Raw genomic sequence first — 27,244 nt, forward strand, 5'->3', positions numbered from 1 at the left:
TGTTTGGCATTAATTCACACGAGTAACGTGTGACAAAGACCGTGTCGTGTTAAAGGTGCAGCGTGATCACCAGCGGGAGTTCTTCAGCAAGCTCGGGGGGGTGTTAAAGGTTGAATATGTTGAATATGGGGTCTGATGTTGTCCACGTGGACGAGGCGCCAGATCACGGCCAAGCTGCAAAGGTTGCTGAACATGGCAAGATTAACTGGATCTCTGCATCAGTTAGTTTCAATAAAAACCTGATAAATCGTAGTTCTTTACGCGTCATCAGCTTGAGAGTGATGTGTTGGTCGATTTATTGTGATGTTTCGTTGGCAAGAAGAACCCAGAAGAGTCTTGTTTTTACAGTTGAGACACAAACTGGAGTTTTTCCTGGTTAGCTTGCTTCCGCGTTGGCGGTCGCTCGTACGAACCCGCGTGCTCGCTGCAGTGTCCGTACGCCAAGTGTACGAGTGGGCGGTCGATGCGTTGTTCAGTCTTAAGGTGACTACAGCACAAAAAAGTGCATTTAAAACATCTTAAAAAATATAAAATGATGTTATAATGTTAAAAAGTAAAGAAGGTTTTTTTAACCTGATCTGAGCTTTTTTACTAAAATAATTACGCATTTAATTTATGTTTTCACAAAAAAGTAGGAATAAATTCTTTAAAGATTCTTATCAAACAGAAAAAAAACTTCAGGTAAAGTTTGTTGTCCCCTGTTGTCCACGTCCTCCATGAACCCCAATTTCTTGCTTTTATATCTTAGGGGTTGGAGAGAAAATAAAGAAAATCGGACCGGTTTATTGGCCAAATGAAGTGGGAATCATAAATGGTCATCAAAATCATCTAAAATCAGTTGTTTTGTAGTAACTGGGAGAGTTAGCTCTGGTGCATCCTTGTGTGATATAGATGCCGTATATACCACAGAGGCGACGGTTGGTTGATGTTGTTATACTGCTGTCGCTCTAATGGACAGGAAATATGGTCTGATGAAGGTTTGGAGGGCGTACAACGGGAGAAACTGTGTTTTTGTTTGACTTGAGTCAACCAACAATCCCTCAACAGACACTTTCTGCTGTATTTGGATAAACTGCATCGTTTGCAAATGCATAAACCTTTAGTCCCGTGTGTCTGGTGGCTCAGGCCAACAGATTTACTCCTTCAGCAGCTGCCAAGCCGGCCCAGGTGACTGGCGAGGCGGTGCTGTCTCAACATTGTCCAAGACCATTAGTCACACCTTCTGAGATGTAGGCAGCAGCTATCGCGCACTCACCGATGTCGAACCCCCCCCTCCCCTTTCCCATAACTGCACAAGGGGGGCTCTTATTAGCTTGATAATTGGAGTAGACGGTCGGCTCAGGAAATGAGTGCTGGACCTGGGCTCCGAGACAGGGAGGTGGTTCTGGGACGGGGGGAGTGGCAGCGAACTGGGCTATTTCTGTCAGTCCATTTAAATAAAGCTGAAGGCCAGGTAATGTCACTGGGAAAAAGCTGTGAGGTGTAAATACCTTTTTAAAAGCTCCCTAGTCAGTACAGTACATGCGTCTGGATTGACTCGGGGATTGACTGGTGTCTCGTACAACGCGCTCATATCTCTGTGGAGTTTTTTTTTAAATTTGGATATCCTTTCTCGCCTTGAGAGCCACCTTCTCGCCTCGCAATGTTTGCTTGAATCAATAGGAATGCACAGTGGTTAAAGTTCACCTGAGGATCTGAACCCGCTCACCCGTCCTCGTCGGTCTCGAGCCAGTATCTTGGCGCTCACGGCTCGGAGGCGATCTGTTCCAGCGCAACAACACTTCAGTTGTCTTTTAGAGGAAAAATAAACAATAAAAAAAAGAAAAGCAGCTCTTTACTCAGGAGAGATGTCTCTGCAGGGTTTCTACACCGTTTAATAACGGCACTGAGGCTGCTTACTTTTTGGTGTTTTGTAATTAGTTGTGAATGTGTATTCGTTTGTGCGGCCTTCACTACCAAGTGGCCATTATTAATTAAATAAAGTAGGAATTTCTGCACGGGCCGACTGGAAAAAAAAAGCTGCAGAGGAGGGTTGTTTGTGAGCACAACGGCTCAGAAATGCTCTCGAGCCTCGGCTCGGCGTGGGATGAGGCGGCTCAGCTCTCCGTGTTAATGGACGGGACGCGTCAGTCTCTGTCTTAAGAAAAGTCTGGAGTGTGAAATGGTTGCCTGTGTTTCAAGAGGGGTTTCATCAATCCGCTCAAGCTGGGAAATCTCGTATCAAAGGAGATTTCCAAACGGTTTCATGCATTGATCTTCCTGCTTCACCCCGTAGCATACTAATGGGTTAATTTAGGCCGGTTGATACACCGACACGACTCTGTTTAATATTGCATGTGCTGTCCTGACAGCCTCCTGAAGTGTAGAAATCAAAGATTGCATCATCCACAGTCAGTACTTGAAAGCTTTGCAGCGCTAGCCCGAGATGCTTGTAATTCAGACGCTCCTCGCGTCCTCACAAATTCCTCCGTGGGTCATTTGATAGCGTATCACGTCCGCGCTGGTTTCCTCGGGTGCGCCGGCCCGTCAAGCTGCCGATTCTTTTGATGTGAACACGCGGTGGTTTATTTCAGACGAGCGGAGTCGTATTCCCTCCGACCAATTACGCATCATTTCCCCCCACGGCGACTGCGCCGGGGTCACCGCCGCCTCTGCAACAAACGTCGGCAGAGTTCAGGCGGTGCCGGCGGGTCAAGTCAGACATGAGTGTAATCGTTCCCAGATGTGGCATGGGTCAGCGGTGCGAGGTGTCTGTGTGTGCGCTGCAGTGTTCGCAGGGACGCCCCAGAAAGTAGTCACTTCCTGTATAAATCCAGCTCCCCTTCATTCCTCGGCGGCCTGGGTTATATCATAACAAACACCACACCTCCACCAGAGCCGCTGCTCCGGGAGTGTCGACTCTGGAGGAGCTGGTCCTGAGAAACGCTGATAAGAGAGATGCTTTTTCTTGTTTCAATCCTCAATTAGACATAAATTTAAACAGGAATGTGAAGGAAGCTTGAAGCTGACGTGTTGAGCATTTTTTTCCTGCTTTAGTTTACTGAAGAACACTTAGATCGACTTAAATTCTGCTTGGTCCAGTCTCGAAGGTTGCTCTTGGGGATGTAAATACTTGGGTTTGCGTAAACACAGTTCTAACAGAGAAAACCAAGGCGTGAGCAATCAACGGTTCTGAAAAGCCATTTACAAACAGTTTAAAGTTCCACGGGCAGTAAATTATTAACCAGAGAAAAGCATTTGAGAAATCTGTCCGTCTTCTGAGGTGTGGACGTCCCGGAAAGGTTAGGCCAAGGTCAGACCAGAGGACAATGATCGCACAATGAGAAAACCCAACAACGGAGGTTTGTTTGTTTGGGTTTCGATGGTTCAACAACCCATCAAACCAGCAGAGGTGATGGAGCCGTGTCCTCTGGACACGTGAGACCCAAACGGAGATGTCTGGTCTTAATGTCCAGAACCATGTTTGGAAGAAACCCAGCTCTCGTACTCAAACACGGTGATGGAGGGGTGATGGTCTGCTGTTGTGTTGTAACCTCAGGAGTTTAAGAACCACGGTTCTGGAGGGACCTGGTCCGAGTCCAGACCTGAACCTGGTTGAGAAGCAGTGCAGGAGTCGGTGTCCCAAAACCTCCATGATTTAATCAGTGTCACAGTGAAAAATCATTTTTTGTTTTTCTGCGGTCGTCTTAATCTTATGGTTTCTAATGTTTTTGCACAAAAATCCCCCCAAATCAAAAGAAACAGCCTCCCCGCCTCCCCTCTGACGAGCCATCAATTGATTGACGGGGGCTCAGGTGAGCGTTGACGGGGCTTTGGGTGGACGGGATTACTGCAATATTTTAGTAAGCCCTTGCAAGGAGAAAATAACAGGGTCCAGGGTGATTATTGAGCAAATAAATGCATGATGCAGGGGGCTAATTCTGCAGAGGCAGGGCAAAAGAGGAAGAAAAACAAAAACAAAAAAAAGGGAAAACTCTGTTTGGTATTCCTAACGGCAACCAGTTCACGGGAAGTAGCCTTGGGTTTATCTCTTTCACTTAATCGGCCATTCTCATGCAAATGCATGACCCATGCTGTAATGTACATCATATAAGTGGGGAAAAAGCAGCCTTGCTGGAATATGGGCTTTAAACACGACTGATAATCGGTCGGTCTTTACTTCTGTCTTTTCTTAATGCAGTCTGTCTTGTTTTAAACCACCTTTCTGCCCGCATTTATTATTATCTTATTGTTTTTCGAAAAGCAGTTTTGGGTTGCAGGAGTGTGTGGACGCTGCCACCCCCCGCGTTCATCTCCACACACGCTCACACTCGTGTTCATTACTTTCCACACACGTTCCCCTCAGCGGCAGCAGCCAGCGCTTGCTCTTCCATTTCCTCTTCTTTTGTGGCAAAAGGGGGGGACGGAGGGCCACTAATGCCCCGGGCCCCAGGTGTTTAAACAGCGAGCCCAAGGCCCTTATCTGTGCATATCAGAGTGAGACAGATAACCCTTGGCAATCCTTCTCAGTAAACCAAGAGCAGATTGAGCTCAGATAGCAGTCCATAGCTTTTTTTAAATTATTTTCCCAGGTAGCAATAACACACACACACACACACACACACACACACACACACACACACACACACACACACACACACACACACACACACACACACACACAAAGTTGTTTCCCAACACATTGACATTTGTTTGCTTTGGCCACAATCAGCCGTCATTGATTTTTGCAAATATTAACGCGATGATTGAAGGGGCGGTTGGGTTCTAATGGCCGCCGTGAAGACCGATGGCGACATAGTCGCTGGAGAGACTCAAAGCTTTGAAAACACTGGTTTTTAGAAAGTCGCAATCTCCACAAGGTGGACTTGAAAGCATCTTTACTGCGTATTTGCTGGCGATGACGAGTCTTCGCAGTCAACCGCAGTGTTTTTTTTTCCAGCTATTTGTTTTATTCTGTCGTTTTTTAAACGCCAACATTTTAATCTGTGCCGCGTCCAAATAGTGTGTTCGAGGTAAGAAGGGATATTTTTCTGAAATTTGGAGAAGAGAAGGACCAACCTGTGAAAAACAATTAAGTAAAGCTGAAAATATTATTTAGCGGCCAACGCGGAGTCTGATCTTAGACTTTTAGCATTTCCAGGTGATGTCATGGCTGCAGATAAATTTCCATCTTGAGAAGAAGATCATGCCGAGTCTTTGTGGGACGTGTTTACGTGAAATTAGTTATCATTTCTGTACGCAGAATTCTTTGCTTTACGCGTCCCAACTGGGGCTAAGGGAGAGGTTACTTGGACATAAATATCAGTTTTGACGAGCTTCAAATGCAGACACACCCCCATGATGGTTGAGGGGGCAAACGGGGCAGAATTCACCAAACATGTAGCACGACTAACTTACGGCAACAACTCGCGAGATGACTTTGAAATAATGTCAACGTCAGAGTTTAAAGTTGGAGATAAAGGTTTAACAAATATGAAGGATGCTGCGTGTGGTTACTTACGCAACTGCAACCTTATCTGACTGACTGCTGATGCTAATGGCATCATGGATTTCCCCGAAACAGGACTAAAGACCCCGACTCGAGCAAGAATTTATCTGCGACCTTGAAATAGTTGAGCGTGAAGGTGGCCTGAAGTGCCAGTAATATCTGAGTAGTTTTCCGTGCATGTGTGGCACGGCGCTCTCAGCTGGTGTCCAACTCCGACGGCAGCTTGTGGCGTTTGTCGAGCGAGCTTTTCACCCGTTTCCTTTGCTCAGCTTTTATTAACAAGGGAAACCTGCACGGGCTGTCGCTGGACAAATGACTTGAGAGTTGGGCGTTGATTTTGTTTGTTTGTTTCCTGAATACAACATCGCCTCTGACATAACAGATCTGGAAAAGAAGCAGTCTTGAGGTCCTAACCTGTTTAAAAAAACAACAACAAAACTGAAGCATTTTCCTGCTTTCTGAGAGCAGCCTGGCAACAAAGCATCCATTACATGGCAGTGGATTACCTCTTATTTGAAATCACTCAGCGAGCTAAGTCTCCCCGGATTGCACTCAGAGGTACAGTACATGTTGCTGTAATAATCCAATATCACAAAATAAAAATAAAAAATAAAAAGGGCTCACTGAATGAAAACACCTCTCCAAGAAGCACCTAAGCCACAGACAACCGTCGGAGGGCTTATTGGAGTCTAGCCGCCACATTGTCTGCCTTTTTATCCTTGCACAGGTGCTTTTATTCTGCCCTTATTGGAGGTGCGGTGTTTGTTTATGCCCCCGAGGAACCGCCGCTTTGACCGGGCTCACCGTGATGGCCACAGCCGAGGCAGCTGCTGGCTGACGCCCAATTATAGACTGGCTTTAAAAGGCTCCAGTTGAACCGTAAAGATTTACACCGCCATCGCTCTGATCTCAGATCTGGGCTCTGTCCTCACTGTCAGGGTAGGGAGATGCATCGATTAAAGACTTAACACGGGGGGCTACATCATGTGGGATGGACTGGAAACACACACATACACACACACACACCTTAGTACAGATCAAACATTTTATTGTCATGGAGCAATAACATCAGGTGGTGTATACAGACGGATGCTGGGAAAAGAACACGGTAGCATCAATGATGGCGGCCGGGGATTCTAAGGTAGCCACAGAAATTGTGTTGGGGTGTGACCTAATTAGCGGGGTGATTAGATTGCATCCATGTCTGAGATACGATCAGTAGGAGGTGCTTGTGTAAAAGTTAGCGGCATGATGCATCCAGTTGCGTTACTGGTGCAGCCTAATGGCATGAACGCGCCTCGTGGTCCGGAGGGAGAGATGAAGGCGGCCTGCTGTACCGGGACTTGGCCTTTCGTGTGTCATTGCAAGCATGTGGGATGTTTTTGTTTTGTGGCCGGCTGGGTAGGGGACTAGCGCGAGTACTAATTACAGCTGCTTATCAGGTGACATGCAAATGTGTTATCGGCTTCAACTTCCTGATGTCTATCTGGAATCCAAGGAGCCGCGGCGAGTGTCGGCAGGAGACGAGGCCGCGCCGAGGTAAATAAGCAGATGAGGTCCTAGTACTGTAGGTGTCCTCTGCTTAAGACTCAGCAGAATGAACTTTATCGTTGTCAACCTTCCCAATAAATAAGCCAAAGTCAATAGAAGTGGAGCGATGTGGCCTTAAAGTTCAGCGGGTTTTAGTTCTGGTTCACCGAGCCCCTCTTCTGTTCTCCTGGACCCGAGCGCTCCGGGTTCTAATCCCATCGATATTCCATTAGCATTCCCTCTCCGGGTGCCCACGACATGAAAGAAGATGTGTCGGTTCCTTCTCTCTGCTTCTATCGTTCTGGCAGGCCGCGGGGAGGAAGGCCACAAAGAGTAAATGTACTGCAGCCAAAGGGCCAACCCAAGTGTGCTTACAAATGTCCTGTGGATGAGTGTGAATGTGTGTGTGTGTTTGTGTGGAAAAAGCTGCCGCCACCGCCACCTCGGAGGCCCCCGAGTCTCCCTGGGAAGTATCAGCATCGGAGCCCTTCGTGGCTTCCAGAGAGAGAGCTTCTAATTAGCCTCTTTGTTGCCACTTGAATGGTTTGCCAGAGATTGGCAAGAGGCCCCAGCGGAGTGATACCAGCATGCCAGACATAAAAATCCCGGCCCCCTTGCCCCAAGTCGCTCCACCGGCACCTGTCATGGAGGAAGTGACAGGTAGGAAATGAGAACAGAGCGCACCATGAAGCTGCGTTGAATCCACAGCTGGAAGGTGGGTGATGACCACCTGATCCTGGACTCGGACTCGGGCAGCTGCACCTCTCTGCTTTTTTTTTTTTTTGTCAGGGTTCAACCAAAATTTGGTTCATCATTTGGTTCACCATTTTTTCCTCAAACAATTTTTAGCTTTTGCCAATTTAGTTTTTGCCAACAGCGGACTGCGGTGTGGATGGTATTTAATATTCCGGTATATTTTTGCTGAGTCACGATATATCTTTTATATCCCAGTGTTTTCCTGTACATATTCACTTCAACTCAACGTCAGAGGCGTTTCTGATATCATGAGACTGTTTACCAACACTGACTTACAAGTGAGGACATTTTGAACTGAGATGTTTTTCTCCAGCTGCACTTTAGATGTAGGCTACATTAATAAAAAACTGCAAACCTCTATGGATTGAAAAACAAAACATGGACGCCTGTGAAACCGTTCTTACAACGTAAATATCACTCTATTTTTCTAATATTGTCCAAAAAATGGAGATCTGAAGATAAAAGAACATATTTCCTGTGGACGGGTAGATTGATTTAATTAAACTTAGATTTAATTAAACTTGATTAAAGTCCGATTTACGGAAGTAGCGGAGAAGTGAAAATGGAGGAGCATATGAAAGTTGTTGGTCCAGTGAAAAATACATCTCTATAACGCCCTGATGGCACTATTGAGAAAAGTTAAAGTAATATGTGTTCTCAAGTCTAGCCACATAAACGCAAAGCACCCGGTTGCAAGCGCAGCCACAGCTAACATTAGCAGCAACGATGTTAGCTATTTATCGAGCCACAGCAACCCTCTTCACCAAACTAAACTCGAGGAGAGCAGCCTGCACATGCGCATGTCTGCGACAGAGAGGCTAGCGAATGATCTTTCCAAGTGGATGTAAATGGCTAGGACTCCATCTGTTCAAGTCTGTTGAAAAAAACACTTTTGTTGTTGTTGTTGTATAACAATCTTTTGATCCGCCGCAATGATGTAATGAATTTAAAGCAAAACAACTCAAGTTGAGGGCCTTTCTCAGCAATTTTTAGGTGAGATTAAAAAAGCGATTAATTACATCAATTAATTACAGATCTTGATTAATTAATCGCTTAATTTTTCTAAATCGCACTAAACAGCACTAGTTTTTCACTATTAGCATGATTTAGAAACAGAATCAGCAGAGTCATTTTTTTCGTAGATAATGTGGTGTTTTTAAGTTAAGTTTTATTCATTTCATCCTCACTTTCTCTCTCGCAGAGACACGCCTCCTTAGCCCCACTGCAATTTAATGTCATGCAAATAAGTATTAATTACTATCAGGAAGTGTTCAGTTTATAGTAAAGTGCTTTAAATAGGATGCGCTCCTAAATTATTAAAAATGGGGAAACGCTTTTAGATAAACTGAATTTAAAAAGGAAAACAATAAGTAAAATGACATTAATTTTATGGTTGTTTTAGCGTCCTTTCACTCTGATTTCTATTTTCACACTTTAGAGTTAAAACACCATCATTATTGTATAAAAACCTGAATTTGTTTTCAAAGTTGGTCTGTGATTCTTCGTCATAATCATCAGTATTCCTAGAAATGTGATTGACGAGCGTGATTGTGTTATCTCCAGCAGCCTGGGCCGCTGCGCCGCCCAGATCACCCGGTCAGATCTATACGTACGGCAACTGACACGTCGCTCTGTGGGCACCGTGGCGGCAGGCCCATGAATGTCAAGGCGACTCGCAGCTTTAGCGCTGACCGACACGTTTTAAGCTCCGCTGTAATCCAGGAGGGATCAGTTGGGTAAATCATGGCATAAAGCTTAAAACCATAATTGATTTATGTATTTGCTGACCGAAGACGCCCAGAGAGATTACCGGGGGAGAGAGCTGATGATGGATAGGCCAACCCCCCTTCACGCAGGCCTGCAAGGTGGGGGATGAATTCAAGTGAAGGGAGATTTGTCTGGTGGAAGAGAAGCAACGTCTGAAGATAAATGCATTTAGCAGCACTGCTCCTCAGCAATTGTGTGTTTTTTGGGGGGGCGTTTAACTTGTTTCTTTGTGTAAATTAAGATGATGCAGAAGCTTGTGAGTGCAGGTTTTGTTTTTTAATTACAATTGGCCTGAAAACAAAAGTAAACAAACCCCAAAGTGTCACTAAATGGTGAATCCTGATTGATTCACATTAAAAATAACAAAAAAATGTTGTGTAGCTAGAGTCCAAAGTCCCCCCCCCCCCCCCCCCCAAGTTTTCTTGTTTTTTCTTATATTTTTTTTTAGTTTGCATGCAGACTGATGATTTGCATGTCAATTGTATAATTTTTTTTAAATATATATATATATATATATATATATATATTTTTTTTTTAATGAAAACCAATTGGTGACTATAGTTAAACAAAACATCTATAGGCCTTTTTATTTTATAAAATTATTATTTTTATAATTTTTGTGTAAACTCATCTTTATTCAGTGTTAAATGAGATTTGCATGCCACTGTCAATTACTTTAACTCATTCGTATTATACATTTTTTACATAAACTCTTGGTAGCCAAAGTGAAAACCCATAGATCTGTAACGATTAGTCAACGATATTGACGCAAATCGAGAATAAAAATAATTCCCAATCAATTTAATTGTCAACTATTGACGACAAAATTCAACAGAGTAAGGCGGAGCCTTCCTATCTCTGCTGAGAGTTGCACATGTGCAATACAGTAAACAATATGGCGGCAGTCGATGCAATGCAGCAAACTGGCAGCAAAGTGAATTCAAATATGTGCGTCCGTATTTCCTGTACTCTATTGTTAATTAGCACGTCATTTATTCAACCTCATGCAGAATTGAAAAGCTGAGTTGGATAAAATAATTGAGATTCATAAAGCGATTAGTCGACTGATTGTTAGTTGCAGCTCTACCGACCTGAAACCTCCAACAACTACAAACATTTATTTAAACAAATCAAGACTAGTTATGTTGACAATGTTTGATTTGTTTATTTCATTTATTTATTCATTTTATTTAATTAGCCAATCACAAGACAAAGTCTTATTTTATTCCTGATTCGAGTTTCGCTCCTCGGTTTGTTTTCAGCATCTTTGACGGTCCAGTCTGAGTCTGCGCTCACGTATTCTTGGATGTACAGTTTAATGATGACTTTTTTTTTTTAAATGTGTTGTTATTTAATGAAAAAAAATGTATGTTGGTTAAATTTCCTAGATTCACCCAGGAGATGTCAGATTTTTCATGATGGGATGTATTCATCTCCTCCGGTATTTCCCAGAGTCGACATAAACATACGTAAACATTAGAGTTTAGTTTAGTTCCTCCAAACCCGAAACCTCAGCCGTTTAATTCCCCTCCCGACGCCCGGCATCGTCAGCCCTGTTTACTGCCCGTCTGTCAGGCATCTCCAAGGCCTCTCTTTGCCATTTCTGGATTGTTTTGTGTTTGTCTGTATGTCCCTCGGCCCCGACGGGCGAGAGCGGCATTGTAAAGAGGGTTTGGGGGGGACGAGGAGGAGGAGGAGGAGGGGGGGGCTTTCCATTTCCTGGACTGATCGCTGAAGCGGATGCCTCTGACATGTCATGACTCAAGCAGCATCATTGCTGCCAGTCCTGTCTCGCCGCTGACTTTACAAATGACGCTCCAGGCTCCTGCCAGATGCCATTAAGCGTGCCGTGAAGCACACCCACCCCGTCATACGTGCCGTGTTGCCCGGACACCCTCTTGCAGGTTTACCTCTCTTCTCTCACCTTGTCAGAAGCAGAGAAGCCGATGGCGGCGGCGGTTGTGCGCGTGGTGTCTTCGCCTCCGCTCCTCTTCCTGCCTCGCCCGTGGTTTATTGCCTCCTCTAAGTGTCGGTCCGAGGCGAGGAGCCGGAGCCGGAGCCTCCCCTAACAGGTGTTTGCTGCTTATCGCCCACGTCTCGGCCCTTATCTCCGGCCCTCAGCTTCCTGCATCCTCTCTCCGGCGGGCCTCGGAGTGGGGATATATTTCACTTAGCCTCTGACCCGAAACCTTCCTCTCTATCTCTTTTAGGCTTTTTCCCTCCTTTCACCAGTGCACGCACACATGCGTGCACACATGCACACACACAAGTTATCAATCAAGTATTATTGACGATCGTAGATATAAATGTACAAAAATCTCCTATCAATTATTAAAATGCAGGGACGAAAAAAGAAAAGCTTGTATAAGTCGATATTTTGGGCAGATTTTCTTTTTTCTTCGTCTCCGTGCGTTCAGATGTTTAAAATAAATGAGCAGGAAGTTGGTCATATGGAAGACGATGATAGGCAGGTTTAACTCGTAAAGACAGGAACAAAGACGGTCACAAATGGGCTTTATTACACTTAAATGCTCAATTTTGTGGGTTTCTTTGTTTTTACTATTTGACAAGATGGTAAAGAATCTTTATTGGCATTTAACCAGCATCGGTTTTAGTTTTCTATTTTTATCAGTTGATTTGCTCTCAATATTTCTGCAAGATTATTTAAGCCTTTTTGTTTTATTGCGACATTAACTTCAACTTCTTGTTTCTTACACGTGTTAATTACACTGCGTTTGTAGCAACAAAGATTTAAACTGCTGTTTGTTTATGTTTTTATATATAAAACATAAGAAATAAATATATCTGTTTTTTATATACAAATGACGATGGACATTTGTCGTTACTTGGCTACTTAATTAGTTATATTTTTAAATCCCACAGTATCAAATAGTGAAAACAAACATGTATATTTGTAAATTGTCCGGTTTATTGCAGGGATATCAATCATATCACCTGATGTCCGATATCGACTCAGGTGTGAGGAAGGCTGAAGGTTCATAACATGTCGTCGTTTCAGGTCAGTTTGTGTGTTAGCAGCTTCAAAACCTATTTTTCTTGAGTGAAGAGAAGTGAATAGATCAGCTTTATTTATTGGTCTCGTTATCTGATACCTGATACAGCTTTTTAGACGTTTTTTGGCCCGATATCGGATATAGCTACCGGATCAGATCATCTAAGAAATCTTAGAAATAATTGCAGCTGATGGCAGAACCGACTGCAGACCTGCCTGCCTGCTAATCAGGTGGTGCCAGATGCTGATTTATTAAAATAGTTGGCTCTTCCTCTGCTTAAGTTTTTCTAAATGAGAATTGAGTTAAAGTTTAATTGGGCGTCCCTGAAACCGATCGGGCGCTGTGAACATCTGATCATGAGCTTTGATCTTGTTTGTGTTGGAGAGTTTGATCTAGCGTTTAGTCCGAGTCATTCCTCTCAGGCTTTAGCCCCACCACCACATTCCCTCCATCCTTTCCTGCTCCCGAGTCTCACAGCGGGACAAAGGCTAAAGTGTCTGTGGGATGGGGTTGTGGTGGTTTGGAGGGGGTTGACCCCCCTCCAAGGACCTGACGGGGGCCTTTTTTTTCCTGCCTAATCCCCATTCTGAGCGGGCGCACAGGAGAGAGCGCACGCTCTAACACCCATGAGAGGCTCCATTGTGGGCTCTGTTACAGTAGGATGGATGCAGGGGTCTCAGGCCCAAATAAACTCTGGGGGTCAGCCAGGCCCCCCGTTATTTACAGTAGGCTCTTTCATTGGCCCAGTGACACGGGAGTCACCCCCCCACCCCAGGTGGTGGGGGGGCTTCAGGGGACATCCACTGTTTGTGCTCAGCCAGGCCTCAGCTGCAGGTCAAAGAGCAGGGGGCGGGGCCACAGGGGTTACGGACCTGACTTTTGTCCATGGGTGGGGGGGGGGCTGCTTTGTACTGGCGGAGATAAAAAAAGGTAGAAAGATCAGACATCCACACAAACCCGCTTGTAACGGGACAGTACCGCGGGTAGAACCCACTTCTGCCAACTTTCATAATTATCATAATTATCTCGGCATGTTGTCGCAGGTCGGATAAAATGAGGCGTCACACTGAGTTTGGCAAGTTGGGTCCAGATGTTTAAGACGTTTGGCTTCAGTAGCATAAATACTGCTCATCGGCTTTTAAACTCGTGTTCTGGGAAACCCAACTGGAAAGTTGTCACGAAGGCTTCCACAGTTAGCTTGCGATGTGAAGGTCAAGAGGACTGACTGGAGCGTACCGGTGGTTTTCTGGAGGCTACCATGGCGGAGATGTCCCGAGAACGTTCAGTACAAAGTGTCGATTTTTGGACCACTTCCCTGCAACAGAGCGGGCTTTCAACTTCAGAGAAGTGGTTAAATAGTTCAGATGTGCAATTTTGTTAAATTTGATGAATACTTTTGGTTTTGGTGCAGTTTTAACTCAAACGTTGTGCATTTTTATTTGACTTTGGTTCTGGGAAATCACATTTAAGATTATCGATTCTTTTCCAGACTAACTCTTATTTACAGATGGACAAAAATTCAACGTGCCGTAAAATAAAAAGACACCGAAGCTTCTGAGAGGAAGAGCGATGACAGCAGTCCGAGGACACAATACCTGCTTATTTTGTCGTGTTTTCTGAGCGTGTTTTCTGAGCGTGTTGCTCCCGAAAGTGAAACTTCCCATCTCAAACGCCCCGCGGTGACTTGGTGACCTACATAAGCCCGGCAGCGCTTTACTGCAACCCGAGGCTCCGGATGTAGTTGGAAAGTCTTCGGGCCTTTGAATACCCGGTAATAATCCCTGTTCTGCTGCAGAATCCCAAACCCAAATGGTCCAAATGAGTTTTCCCTGAAACGGTCGGCGCCAAGCGCATTTTATCGGCCTTAATCTGGCGGGACCTGTTAGCAGACCTGGGTCGCGTTTGTGTCTCTCAGTAAGACGTTAAAAGTAGCCGAGGTCCTGCATAACGCGAGAAAGAGAACCGGTACCATCTGCCAGAAGAGTGGAGCGTAATCTTTCCTTAATCTTTGTGTCAACCTTCCACATTATGGGATGCACAACGAGGACAGCGGTCTCCCGGGCGTCCGTGTGCCAGAACAGATTTAGTTATTTTTACCCGGACGAAGGCAGGAGGGGTCAGAGGTCGGCCAGAGGGGACGTTGCAGATGAACTGGGGTGAGATGGGGGTGCGCCGGTGCTTTAGCTGACCCCCCACTTCTCAATCCTTTTGTCCGGAGAGACACACAAAGGTTCGTGTCGAACTAGTGGTCAGCGCTTTGGACAAACTCACCGAGCCGCCGCGGAGGAATCCGGTCTCGGAGCGCCGCCGGCAACCAGAAGAGACACAAAGACGACTTTGCTCCTTTTATTTCAGTCAGGAGTGCGGCAGAGCGTCGCTCCGTTGCTCGTCTTCTGCTGCTCTTTGGTACATTAAAGGAAGTTTGGGGGGATTATTTCATTGATTGATAGTTTACTTAACAGTCAAATATTATAATAATAATAATAATAATAATAATAATAATAATAATAATAATAATAATAATAATACATTTTATTTATAGGGCGCCTTTCATGTGACTCAAGGTCGCCGTACAACAACAATACATTTATATAGATTCATATTATAAATAATATTGATGACTGATTCACTGATGCCTATCAGAATAAACATTTTACTGTAAAGCCTCTTGATTAGTCTCATTCGTTTTTTTTTTAAAACTTATTTCAAGAGTTGGATCATGCAGCTGTTTGTTTTTGCACTTTTATTTTAAATAATAAAATAACATCAACAAGCGTTAAAATCCTACTTATGTTCATCTACGATTTATTTATCATGAACTAATATTACAAGATTGTTTGTAGCTTCACTTTTTAAGCAGTTTAATAAAATCTGACCAGCTGCACAAATACACGTATACTCTTTAAAAGTAACATTTTTCCAATATTTTGAAGTGTAAATAATTATTTATTTAATTTTTTTTAAATCAGATTTAAAAATGCTTTCTTTCTTTAGATAAATAATAATAATAATAATAATTAAAAACACAGGAAGAGGATATTTATCCACATGTGCACAACACCGTATTAGCTCCGACAAATGAGTGTTTAACACGGCACTCCTGCCGCCGCCGCGACGATGGCGGTTATAAACCAGCAGCATCACTCGTCCATCTGCAACAGCTCGTTTTAAAAATACAGGAGTCCCGCTGGTGTTTTCAACTCAGAAGAGAGGGGAAAAAAAAACATGCAGGAAGTGAGTTCACGCGGCGTCAATCGGTTCACCGTCTGCATTTTCTCTGCTTGCGTCTTGCTTTCTGTCCTCTAAGTGTCCTTGACATGATGTGGAGGAGATCAAAAGCAGGCCTGAAACGCGGGGAGAGGCGCGGATGCTAAAGTACAATATCATCGGCCGGCGCGGCTTTACGGGGAGGACTGCGCCGTTTTTGACCTGTTGTCTGGCCGTCGTCGACTTTGGTTCTCAAACCTGACATTTATTTAAAAATATCTTGATGAAACTATTTATATTCCGGGCGCCGGATGAGTGGAGAAGGTGTCCGAGACGAGCCGGATGACTGTTGTCTCACGGCCTCTTCGTCCTCTCTCTCTCTAAAGCGTTTCTTGTCTCACTGCTTCCAAAAATACATCCTCTATTTTTATATTCTTTTAAATGAAAAAAGCAAAACATCTCAGCAGAATTAGCCTGAAAAGAAGGGAGAAGCACACGTTCTGTGACAGTGGACGAACTGCGAATCGTCGTGGTGTCTGAAAGAGAACGGATCCATCAATCACCAGAAACGCTGCTGATGAGCTACAACTATTCAGAATTGGCATTTGACATAATCTGAATAAAGAGCTGTCGTTGGTATTTTGAATAATTGACAGATTTTTTAGAATATTTTAATTAACGTGTTGACTGATTTTATTTAAAAAGAGAGAAAATGCTGGGAACTTTGCTGCTTACAGACACGCCCAACCTTGTTTTTTTAGAGATTTATTTTACAGGCTGGTAATTCAGCGTTTATTTTATTTTTGAATGAACCTACGGTATTTTTGACTTTATTTATTCTGCTTTTGTTATTGTGCCATGCTGATGAGGCTCTTTCTTTGTTTGGCTACGAAGACAAACCAACTGAATATTTGAATTGAATTGAATATTTAGGAGTCTTGTGACAATGAGGCGAAGATATAAATGTAAAATACACATTTGCCTAATTAAGTGTGATCGTTTCTGTGATTGATTTTTATGAAATTGTGCATCGTTCTGATCCAGGTCTGACGTCTGAACGTCTCATGGAGATGCTTCGTTAGCTCATCCGCTAATGAGAGCATCATTAACGCTTTTGATAAAGCGCATTAATTTGGCGTCCGTGACATAAACCGAAACCAAGTTTGTTGACAAATTTTGACAGGCTTTTCTTTCCGTACACCCAGACCCACATTGTTAGGACTGTAACGGTTGGCCGGCCCATTGTGATGGCCTGCAATATGGCGGCCGGGCGCTGTACAAGCCCTCAGAGGTCAGTGGACATGGTGCAGCTTTCACATGGCCCCGAGGTCCTGACCCCCACCTTTGCCGGTCATATTCAACCCCCTCTTCTCAGCGAGGACCGAGCCTTTGAGCGGAGCCCTCAGCCCCCTGCAGAGCGCGCCCCTTCACCACATTAATAGTGGCACTGGAACTAATTGGCCAACCTTAGATGCGATTGAGATCCAGATTGCCTCAGCTGCCAGCGCACCGCAAACCCCCTCAACACACCACCCCGAACAGAAGAAAACCCTCAAAAGAAGAATTGCAAAATTGCTGGTTTCTCGCTCCTTTGGCCAAAGAGGGCTCTCATCTTCAAAGGGCTTCATTTATTTCTTTGTGTTACAGTAAACGTGCATCTATTCAGGCTTGTTTTGAAAACATCGCCCTCCTTTCTTGCGCCGCACACACGTTTTTTTTTTTTTTTTTTTTGTCCCGCCATTCAGCGATGGCCTGATTTCACTTTTATTCCTGCAAGAAGACTGACAAGTACTCACTACGTACCTCACGCCTCGGCGAGACCTTCCCACACATCCACCGCCATTTTGTTGCTAACCCCGTCAGCCGCGATTAAGCGCCGAATCACCCTTTTGGTGTTTGGTGGAAGCATCAGTATTCTTTCTCATCAATCTCAAATACGTTTCCTTTTTTTTCCAAATTTCTTTTCTCTCTTTTTTTTCTTTTTTTTTTCCCAGTTGTGCGCTTTGAACTGTGCAGCGCAGTCGTGGTGTAAACTGGTGTCTAGCACCAGACTGTTGCTGTTCACACTGTCATGTCTGCCGTCTCCTCTGCCGCACTGAGCATCAGCAGAGTTCAAAGAGACGCTGAAAGAGAGGGAAGCTGTCTGAGAGGCGTTTTATGATTTTATTGGTCCAGAGGAAGCGTTGCAGGGAAGGTGTTGGTGTCTCGTACCGTCGCTGTGGACCGGAACAGCCTGCTTGTAGGTGGATGCGTGTGACTGTATGAAATATTTGCACAGCATTTAGTTCTCATTAACTGCATGAAATCGCCTTTCCCTGTCAGCCGATGTCAGCTGATGTCTTAAATCAGTTAGTTTAAATACACGTCTCACGTCTTTGTCCAAATACCACTAAACAGACATATTGCTTGATATATTGGAGGCTTCTCATGAAATATGGATGTTAATGTTCCAATTTAATCAATTAAAGTGCAATTAAACAATTTATTTATTTAACCTTCGGAGAGCACGAAAATGTGGTGTTTAGTGGGCTTTTTTCTTTATCCTAAAATATATGTCCATGAAAGGAATCAACTTACCGATCAAATGATGTCACAGTCTGTCTGAGTCACTGGCACCGGCCTCTCCGGTTGACGCTGTTACAACGGCAGGTTGAATAGATTTGCAGATCTGAACACTTGGTATGCTTCAATTTTCAGGTTTTTCCCCGGACTTCTGGGCAAAACCCCAGAGCAGGAACTGTGGCGTTCTCAGTTTCAGTCCAGCGGGAACATTTTGCATTATAATAATAATAATAATAATAATAATAATAATAATAATAATAATAATAATAATAATAATAATAATAATTATTATTATTATTATTATTATTATACATTTTATTTGTATAGCGCTTTTCTCGATACTCAATGACATTTTACATTACATTCTAGAAAGATGATTCCCGACTGACGTTTATTTAAGGTCTCCACGGAAGGGTGCTCAGACATTTTCCCTTGGGGAATCCATCAGACGCGTCCGGAGGTCACATTGAAAGCCAGGAACTTTGGTGTTTAACCGATTCCTGGGGAACAAAAATGTTTATGACATTTACACTTGTAGCCTAAATAATTTCAGAGAGTCAAACAACTGAAGGACATTTTGCCAAAGAAATATCCTGCTAGCTTCACGGATTTTTTGACTTTCACTAGCATGCTGCCGAGACGTACGTCCAGCTACCATCCGTGGAGCTCAATGAATATGCACAAAAGGCCTAACAGCCAATCAAATAAGTCTATCCTTGCAGAGAGAGTCTGTGGGAGGGGTTAACATGATGAGGTTTAACGGTTTGGACTTTTTCTTTGAAAATTGAACAAAACATAGCCCTCAAATCATTCCTTTGTAGGTAGACGTATTTTCTGTTTTTCCGACTCTGCTTTCTGGCGTCAGCTTTTAATAATACGACAAAACTTGGCAGTTTATTTTTGATATACTAAATACACAAGAAATACACAAGTTTGTATTTTGATTGACAATGAAAATGAAATTGAGGAATCCATTGAAGCTAGCTAGTTAATAAAAGCAATAGCTAAGTTTTGATTTCTAATAGTTTTTGGTCAAATCTAACGTTAAACAGGGCAGCAGTAGCTCAGGTGATAGAGGGTGTTTGCTGTCGTAGTGTCCTTGGGCAAGACACCTTACCCACCTTGCCCCGTGTGAATGTGTTTGAATGTGTATGAATGTTGGTGGTGGTCGGAGGGGCCGTTAGGCGCAATATGGCAGCCACGCTTTTAGCAGGGCAGCTGTGGCTACAAACGTAGCTACCACCACCGGTGAGAATGTGTATGAATGAATAATGATCTCTGTAAAGCGCTCTGAAGGGCCCTATATTTAAAAAAAAAAAAAATTAACAATTGTTCAGTTTTAAAAAATCAGTTATTGGTTAAACAATAATTAATTGAAGGCTTTTCTGAAAGTTTACATCATAAATCAGATTTAAGGACAATCCCAGTTTACTCTTCAGAGAAAAGTTTTACATACCTTTACCACAGCAGTGATAACACCAAAAGTGTTATTTTTTTTATTCTTATTTTATTGAAATGTTGGACCGTTATATAAATGGCTGAATCTGCAGAGAGAAAGAGGTGTTGTAAATAAAAGAAGAGCTGACCTTTTTATCTGAGTGGTGAAACCATTTTTATCGTAGTGCCACAAGTAAACACCGGAATTTTTAACATTTCTCAAAACTTGCTTACTTTTTATGACGCACGGATGTATGAGGCATTGAAACGATTAAAAATGAACAATTTTATTCTTTTAGAACAAGTTCAGTCAGATTCTTACTAGATCACGCTGCAGCTCCCCCGGGGAGGATTCTGGGATGCCTTATTGATTTAAGTTTGTTTGTGTTGGCTCTAAATGAGCTGAAATCTTATCATCCACTTCTACATATTACCGTCCCATTCAATGAAATTGCTCCAGAAAAGGCATTTTGAGTGGAGTGAAACTGGAAAAAGACTTTTACTGACATAAAAGTGGAATTTAAAAAAAATACTTAACTGCCAAATAAGCACTTTTCAAACACAGAGGTACTTTGGCTGCCTCGAATGCATTTGTAGTAAAATGAACCTCAAAGCAGTAGAAGGATAAAGGAAGGAAGTGAAATCTGCTCAGCAGTGTCTCTGTTTTTGCTGGAGTGTTAAAATCTCATCAGTCGTCACAACGCTGATGATCAGCGGCCGAAAAGAGTGCTAATGTTTTTACAGGAGCTGGGGTCTTCACACAAACCTGTTGAGGATACGAGTGCAAACGGAGACGAACGATGGACTGAAGGCTGAATAAATGGTTCTGACTTTTATTCAGTGACCTTCATCTATGACGGTTATGTTTTATTCTTATGACTCATGCAACACAAACAAGCATTTTTAAGGCACAAGAAATGTTTCAGTGTTTCCACAACCCTATCCAGCCTTTATTATTTTATTCCCTCTGAGATGTTTTTAACCCTCTGCTTTTTTAGGACACCGATCCGCCCACCGAGGATCCTCAGATCTACCTGCTCTCTGTGAAATATGACATGTCATACTTTAGTCTGCGCGTTTGCATGCTGCCAGATAATCCATCACAGGACAAATGTCTTTGCCTTATTTTTAAAGAAGAAGGAAAAATCACGAAGAAACGGTAGCTGTGTGTGCGTGTCTGTGCACGTGTGTGTGTGTGTGTGCACGTGTGTGTGTGTGTGCACGTGTGTGTGTGCGTGCGCACGTGCGTGTGTGCGTGTGTGCGTGTGCGCGTGTGTGTGTGTGCGCACATGTGTGTGTGTGTGCGTGGACCGGTCTTCTAATCCTCCATGGAAACGTAGCCGCTGACAGATGTGTGCGTGGCTATCAAGAATTACAGCTGTGATGAGGAAGAATGAGCTTTATCCTCTCATAGCAACAGCGAAGGAGCTCTGGCTGCTGTTATTATATGCTGGATATCCTGGACGCCGTGTGCCGGGTCTAATCCCGTGACCATCGCGTCTCCTTCTTCCTGCTGATGAAGATTTTGTTCTCTGAGTATCTGCTCTGCGAGACGACAGGTTTCTTGTCAGTTAGTCTTTGGCGATGCTTCGAGGTGACTGTCCAGGCCTGAGTTGTGATGAACCATCACTCCAAGGGAACTTTCTCAGATTCTAGAGAATATAGTTGAGTTGTTTTCTTAAGTCATTGCAGACAATTTACACGTTATCCCAGTAGAGCAAATGGAGCCTTGGCTATTCATGCGTCTTTCCAGCCCCCGCCTGTGGTTTTTGGGATCATTTGGCCACGCCACCGTGTCACTGCCACCGTGTCACTGCCACCATCTAATCTCATTGTTGGGCCTCGGGCATGCCGCACTGTCCCGGGTGCCCACGTCTGAGCAAACAACCTTGGAGCAAAACACACCAGCCTTTCAGCGAGTTGACAGAGGAAGGATGAGTGAGGGAGGAAAATCTCAGCAGGGTTCAGTCACCAGCACCTTTCTTGATATTCATCTCAGAAGGGTTTGAACGGAAACCTCCGTCCACCTACGAGAAACGAACCACTGAGTGGCTTTCGGCAAGAACGTGGAGACGCTCTGGATTTATGCACCAGGAGATGCCTCTGAAGGTCTACGGCCATGCGAGTCGTTTTCACTAAAAGAGCCAGCTAGAAGAGGCGTTGACGTTGGTGCGTGACATGTTGACATAACTGGACCAAGATAGCAAAGAATGGCCCGGACTTGGGCCATATCTGTAGTTTTCTTTGCCCCCCATTTGAAGGTTGGGCCACATCTGGCTCACAAAGCAGATGCCTAAACTCAGGTTTGTTTGCCAGTTCACGTACCACTGCCAAAAGTAGCCCAGATTAAGCCCAAATATGTCCGCTATTTGGGGGGTATGTGTTCCCTTGAGAGTAAACTGGGCCAGACAGTTTTTGTGCAGTTCCAGGACAACCGGATGCTGGGTCCCAGTTAGAGGAGGGGTTCCCACTCTCTAAAAAGAGACTCACGTTGGGTCGGCTTTGCTGGCTGGTTTGGGAACTGATTCAGTTTTCAGTGACCCAAAGAGCTGTGGAGAACCTTATCAGTTAGTCGAGGTTTTCAAAGCTGCCCTGTGATTCCTAACGAACCAATTAAGGTGGTCAGAGGTGTTCTCTTGTTGAGCTTTCCCCACCAGCCGTGATTTTGTAACAAGGCTAATTAAAAAAGGTTTTGTTGTGTCTGAGGTGGCCAATGCCTGTCACAGGCCCGACTTTGTTTGGAGGACCGGGAAGTTGCCAACAGGACTGGTTCCAGCAGAGACTATTGAAAAGGAGGCATGCTTCAAAATAACACCAGGGAACAATCAAGGTCATGTTTATTAAAACACATCAGAGAGGTGGACTCCCTGCCAAAAGCGCCGCTCAGCCAAACGCAGGCGGCCCGCTCTGTGATCACAGAACCAAAAATGCACCCAGCGTCATTTTAATAAAACGATAAGGTGTCTGTTTGCTCTCGGCCCCTGCCGAGCTGTTTGGTTTCTGTTTTTTTTTTGTTTTTGTTTTTTTTACAGCTTGTTTGGTCTTAATCCCGCTCTGTGATCAATTCCCTCTTCGGCAGTGAAGCAGACGGGACTGAGAACCCCGCAGAAGAAACATATGACAAAAATAAGTTGTGTATGTGGTTTTCAGCAGCTGCTTCCTTCTATAATAACACAAGCGTGTGGTTTTTGAACTTATTCAGCATCTGGTGAAATAAAGACAGACCTGGAAATGAGGAAGTGATAGTGACACGGAGGAAGAGGAGCTGCTTCCAGCTCCGGTTGAGAGGCTGCCTGGGATCGCTCACATGAGCGCCGCTTTATTCTTAGTGCACGGGCGCTCTCGGCGTCACTGAGTTTACTAAAGTGCAACGGGAAACTTCTCAAGATGGAGAAACAAAGCCAGGTCATCATTTTCTGGATGCTCATCTTGTGTCGTGCGTGATGAGCCGACTCTGCTGCCCAGGATTTAACCAGCCCTGCTACTTTGAGACCAGGTCTCAGTGGGGGCCAGACCATCTGTTGCAGGATTCTTGGTCCTTCTTGTTGCTGAAGATAGCTCCTTGTGACCCCGTCTGTGAGTGTGGGGTCATCATGCAGCAGATGCCCACCCCCCTCATAGAACTGGACAATACTGTAGAAAGTTAACATCTAAAGCTTGAAGATTTACTTATTTTCATGTTATTCTTACTTGCAGTGTTGAAACAGAAATACAGGGGGGGGGGCCTTTAAATCCCACCCGATGAAGCCGACAGGACCGCCTCATCTGCATAAAGCATCGCTGACTTGAACCCGCTCCACTCTGTACCTCCACCTAAAAGTTCTCCTCATGAACGTCATGAAGAGAATTGGTAATGAAGAGCAGCTCTGACTGAGTCTGACCCTCTCCTAGAACGAATCTGACCTCCTACTGATGACGTGGACCACACCCTGGATAGGGTATGGGTGGCCTGTAGCAACAGATCCAGTATACCATGTTCCCATAGCCCCCCCCCCAACGCCTCACATGTTACCCTGAAGGACGCAGTCAAATATATTTCTGCAAGTCCACAAAACACATGTGGGCTGGTTGGGTGAACTCCCATGCTCCCTCCAGGATGCTAGTAAGGGTATGGAGTTGGTCCAGTATTCACAGCCAGTACACAATCCAAATTGTTTGTTTTGGATCTGAGACCCTGTTCTCCAGCATCCCTGCAAAGACCTTACCGGGGAGGGGGGCTGAGGAGGACACCTTCCGGTTCTCCTCTTTAGAAAGAGGAACTACCATCCCAGTCTGGCACTCTAGAACGAATTCCCGAAACGGGTCCATATGACTTTGCAGAGGTGTGTTAATGAAGACCCTCACATAATCCAGAACTTGAGAAGACCTCATGGTGGACGCCCAGAGCCTGTCCCAGAGGCCATAGATGCAATGCAGTTAATTAATGCTCATCTGCGTGAACAAGACTAAATATTGTGTAGGTGTGGGGTTTTCCCCTAAAACAAGTACTGTTGTCAATAGTTGATGGTTTTACTATGGTATACTAGAAGGGCTGACTAACGTGCGTATTTGTGTTACACCTGGATGTTACAGGACTCGTAATTTTGCAGTTTACCTCATTGCAACCGAAAGCAAAGGTCATTGTGACGGATCCCAGAGGTGGATGGCGTCCAGAGCAAAAGCAGGGCCAAAACAGGCCTAAACAAGACGTCACCACCTGTAACTTCAGCAGAATCCGCCGCCTTCGCCTATGCATGTCATTTCTGCGCTGGAAATAAGCCATCAACCTTAACCAACTAGCAAACCTTTACGGCACAAAATCGCGCACGCTCGCACACAAACACACCCAGCGCGGCGGCATCCTTCAGACCTTGATTGACAAGTGTAGAATGGATGCCTTTGCTCATGCCATTGTCTCGCTGTTAAGCTTTGTGTTGTTTCCCTCTCGAACAAAGGTCATTCATCATGACAGCATAAAGCTCGGGCCATTAGCGGTTGATGAATGACCCGGCCTGCCGGTCAAGCCTTGACCTCCCGCCTCTTTCAAATCCCCTGGTTGGGTAATCTACTCATTTTCTTGGTGCTTGAGTCGAAGTTTGAAAAGTGGTGGAGTCATAAGATTCCAGTTGGTCAGAGTTTACTGTATCTTATTTACCCAGTGGCTGGTATTAGTCAACCCCCCCCCGACCCACACACAGTTGTACACACAGGATGCTTTTAGTCCTTATCTCTGCCGCTTTTAGGACAGCTGTTGAGTGCAAGAAGCTGACCTCTGACCCCCCCCCCCCCAGCTCCACTAGGCTCCTTCCCTCCCACCGCCACCAGTATAACCAGTATGACAACCCCCCACCCCTCCATAAATTCCTTCCCCTTCCAGCTACGCAGCATTTTGTTGTCCATCTGTCCAACTAAGAAAAGAGCTCAACTGGAATTTTAAAACTGTCTAAAAGTTTTAAACCCCCCCCCCCCCCTTTTTTTTTAAGACTTCATTGAAAATGCACGTCATTCGGATCCCTCGTGACCCCCCCTTTACAACCATGTCTCCTGGCCTCCTCGTGTCCTTTGAGGGTCTTTTTAAGGTCATGCATAGAACTAAAAAAAGACATGGACCTGGAGGGTCTTAGGTTTTCATCTGTGCATTATGCCCGTCTCTCGTCGACTACGTTAAAGCCATTTGCTTCCTGCTGACGTTGGGGTTTTTTTTGAGGGGGGGTGGGGGGGTGCATCAAGAACTTCCTCTGCAACCTGAGCACACAGGCATAACTGTGCGGTGCAGGAAAAGTGGCAGTGAAGTGATAAAGCTGGAAAGCCCCCGTTTTTGACAATTTAGACATTCTCAAATGTGTCTTTGCTAAGAGCTGCATACTACTAGCATTAGCGCATAAGCACTTAAGCGTTGCCGCTGCTCCCGTAAGAGTTTCCATCATGTTCCAGAGTAACGCTTCATGTTTTTATGGCCGATCATGTTTTACTACGGATGTCAGGTATATTTACCATCACATGTATATGATGTGGTAATCCCCCCACCCACCAACACCCCCACCCACCACATATTTAAATGTATTTACATGTTCATGGGGCACATTTGCTGCTTCAAACACAGGCTTCAGTGATGGCTGTAGGTGGGAAGTGTGTTATCAATTATTGCTTCAAGATGCACTGCGAGGCTGCTCTGTAAAACCTCAAGCCGAGCTCATTTATATCACAGCTTTGACTGTTTAAGTGCGGCAGTTAAAATGACGGAGTAGTGTTTGGCAAATGGCCTTCACAATTGATGCATGTAGGACATGTAATGGTTGGACTTTGGAGTATAATTGCACACTGGTGTCATTCATTTTCAGCCTGGTGGTTAGAGGAGTTAACCTGGAGTTACGTATATCTTGCTTCGTTTACCTATGGTGCGTTATTTTCCCAGACCAGTTCTGCAGATAAGTCCTCCATTATTTGCAGTGAGGACCGGTGACGGCGCCCGTCCAGATTTGTCCGGGCCCACTCAGGCTTAATCGTCCTCCCCTCTCGCTCAGCCGTGAGAAAATTTGCTGAGTGCCAGATGAAATTGAAATCAACTTAGGAGCAAAGCATCGAGCGCCGGGGAAAGAGAGAGGTGCGGGGCGAACTACACTTGACCGGTCTTGACAACGGCGCTCCCGCTCCCACCGAATTCACATTGATTAATTAATTAGGATCTCTTATTAGCAAATTGACTGTCTCAGCTGATTATCAAATTGAGTTTCTTTATTAGACGCAGCTGCTCCGCCGCGATTGCTCGCTTTTCTGCTTTCCATCCGAGCCGGCCGGGTCGGCTACGGGACGCCGCTCGTCCAACCGACGACACCACCACCCCGAGGCCTGTAAATATATATCTGTAGGCTGGGCTGTGCGGATCTTTGTGCGTCTGTGGAGTCCGACTGATATGTGCAAGGGGCATTTAAATACGGCCCTGTGGACTTTAAACCCCCAGGGTGTTGGACAGCCTCGTCTGGACCAGTCATTCTGGTTAACCGCGCATCCAAGCCCGTTGCATCCGCCCATTTGCAACATGCAGTACGAGGAAGGTTTTTCCAGTTCTTCTTCTACTGTCTGAAGGTCCAAACCACATTTCAGTGATTTAAAGGCTCAATGACGTGGTTCAGTATTGATTCTGTTTATATGGTTACGCAAATAAGCAAATAATAAAACTGGTTCTGGGACCAGCCTCGTGCCACTTTAAAATGATTATTAGATGCCCGTTGGACTAAATTTCAGCGCTGTAGCCTGGCTCTTTCGATGCGATTATGTTTTAGAGAAGGAGAGATTTGTGCGTTTTTGTGAACGAACTGGCTAAAGTCAGTGTTTCGTCTCACGGGGAGATGGCGAGCAGACATTTCAATTGTCTCTTGTGCATTCATCGCTGGTATGTGTGGTGTTTCTTTGCAACCGAGAGTCATATGATGATTTGAAATGGCGATAAAATTAGTGAATAAGGAAACAATCATCTCATTGACCTCCTGGCTGATGATATGTT

At 44.7% G+C, this 27,244-nt stretch overlaps 1 protein-coding gene across 1 annotated transcript in view; it reads left to right on the forward strand.

The window, feature by feature from the left end:
* zbtb16a (zinc finger and BTB domain containing 16a) overlaps positions 1-27,244 on the forward strand; it is a 167,657-nt gene that overhangs the window by 4,429 nt on the left and 135,984 nt on the right. The gene's annotated exons all lie outside the window — the stretch shown is intronic.

Source organism: Cololabis saira, chromosome 14 (genome assembly GCF_033807715.1).
Source record: "Cololabis saira isolate AMF1-May2022 chromosome 14, fColSai1.1, whole genome shotgun sequence".
Lineage (NCBI taxonomy): Eukaryota > Metazoa > Chordata > Actinopteri > Beloniformes > Belonidae > Cololabis > Cololabis saira.